This window comes from Eschscholzia californica, unplaced genomic scaffold, assembly GCF_041429995.1.
Source record: "Eschscholzia californica isolate CP2 unplaced genomic scaffold, dmEscCali1.0.p SCAF_2, whole genome shotgun sequence".
NCBI lineage: Eukaryota > Viridiplantae > Streptophyta > Magnoliopsida > Ranunculales > Papaveraceae > Eschscholzia > Eschscholzia californica.
This window is the reverse complement of record NW_028238309.1, coordinates 39,499,877-39,502,143: the sequence shown is the minus strand read 5'-3', so window position 1 is coordinate 39,502,143 and position 2,267 is coordinate 39,499,877. Positions and strand designations below refer to the sequence as shown.

At 37.5% G+C, this 2,267-nt stretch overlaps 1 long non-coding RNA gene across 1 annotated transcript; it reads right to left on the bottom strand.

Moving 5' to 3' along the window:
* Positions 1–573: 573 nt before the first annotated feature.
* Positions 574–2,047, bottom strand: LOC147557820 (uncharacterized). The gene is made up of 2 exons (XR_015234195.1): positions 1,488–2,047; positions 574–1,417 (listed from the first exon to the last, which is right to left on the bottom strand). It is a non-coding gene; the product is annotated as an uncharacterized LOC147557820 (long non-coding RNA).
* Between the last annotated feature and the right edge of the window lie 220 nt (positions 2,048–2,267).

Sequence of the window (2,267 nt, the reverse complement as noted above, 5' to 3'; positions counted from 1 at the left end):
CAACTAATAAGTATCCACCATAAAAGAATTTAATCTAATAATGATGGATCAAATCGGAGGCATAAACAATGAAAACAATGTCATCGACAAGATCGAACTCACACCACATCATGGATACTAACTATTGTCTATCAACTTATCAAGCATCAACCATAAAAGAACCTAATCTAATGATGGTAGATCAAGCCTAGAAGTATAAACAATGATAGAAAATCACTACGATCACGATAAGAGTTTAAACAATGATATTATGATGAAAAAGTTATACCTACTAAACAGGATGAAGGTTTCATCTATACCCTAGATGGAGATTTAACTACTCATGCTCATTAGAGATTTCATAAATAGTTTCATTAGTAAAATTAAGAGCAACATAATTGAAAGAGAGATCACCAAATAAGAGATTCCTTGATAAAGAAGATGATGACCATTGATGAAGGAGATGGGTTAACAAACTTTTCAACAACTCTCTCTCTCTCTCTCTCTCTCTCTGTTTCTTCTATCTCAGAAAAGAAGAGGAAGTCCAACTCAATGAAATTATTTTAACAATACAGAAAAGAGGGAAGAAGAAAATATGATGAAGGACAAATTGTTTCTTCTCTTCTCAATTGCTCATTCTCTACACTTCTCTCTATAATAGAAAAGAAAAACAGAGATTCTCTCTTTATAAAAGAAGAAATAAAAAGACAACAGAATTGCTTCCTCTCTCTCTCTCTCTCTTTTACTGTATTCTCTTTATTTATCTCTGTTCTTCTCCTTCTCTCTCTCTCTCTCTAATATTTCTTTAAATGCCCAGAGAAGAAGAAGAAGAACTCTTAAATCACTCCAAGTTCAGCTCCCCAGAAGATGAGATCCTTTTAGTCCCGTTCTCTCTCTGTCTTATACAAAACAAAAAGCCAAGCTGCAGCCGAACCTTCTCTCTCTCTAAAAATCTCTTTCCTTCTTCAATTCTTTCTTCCCATTTTCGAATAGATCTCCGGCCAAATCTTTTGTTCTAATTGTTCCCTTTGAGTGATTCCTAAAATCACCTTCTTGGTTATTTCCCTCTCTGTCAAAACAAAATCATCTTTGTTATTCTTTCCCATGAACACCTCTTGTAATCTTGGTATGATCTTCATTCTCTTTTTTTTTGGAAACTTTCTCTACTGTTTATATGTTGAGTGAAGAAGAAATCTCTCTCTATCCAGCTCACGATCCTTTCTTTGATTTCATCTTTATTTCCAATGTAGACAGAGAAAATATCTCACCTTCTATCCCTGCTATCAAAATATTTCTCAATACCTGTTCTTTCCATTTCTAACACAATCCCTTGTTTCCTTTCTTTCTTTGTGACTAGAAGATAAGAGTGAATAAAGAAACATCAGGTCCTTCAATAGCCGAGACTCCCTCTTGTTAATTTCCATACCCATGCTCCTGTCTTTGTTTTAGTTACAACAAATTCAATAATTCAAAACAACTTCCATAAAAGTAGCTCCCCAAAAACGTACCATGTGCTGGTTATAGGGCTTAGATACGGTGTATCGCAGTTGACTATAATGAGTTGCATCACAATCTCAGGTGCAGCCATTTGTTGACTTATTGACAGCGGCCGTTAGATGCACTTTTGGGTACGGTGACACCACGAGATCAGATGTACTGAATCAGGACCCCTAAAGAATTCCCGAAGCACACCCGTCTATGACCGAGAATAGCCCACATAACCTTTCCACCACCTGATCTGGTTCCATCTTGTGCGCCATGTGTCACCAAAAAAAACCCTAGGTTGACTTGATTTTGACCACAACTTTGACACGCTCCAATTTTCTCATCCGAACTCTGTTTCGACTCTCGTTTTCGCCGTTGGGTTCGTCTTGGACTCTACTTTCCATCGAACCATCAATATTAGCCAAAATTACCAGAATATACAAAAGACCAAAATGCTCCGAATGTGTCTTTTGCCAACTTTTATCAATTTTTCGCACTGAACTCCGTAAAGACACCTGAGAAAGGAAATCAAACAAATCATCAGAGTAACCGCTCGAACTAGACTAACAAACCCGAGTTAAGAGATTCAGATGGGACATTTTTATGTCTCATCACCAAGAACTTCGAATTCCTAAGTCTCGAGCATTACCACATAGTGGAAGATCAAGAAGTTTGCTCAACAATTACGTTACAATGATTAGTCTCAGCACTACGGACCGAAACGTGTGGTGCCTGGTTTTCGCCACAGTCCTGAAGGGACCAACCCAAGCATGGTACCAGGCTTTGGAGGCAGGCTCTATAAA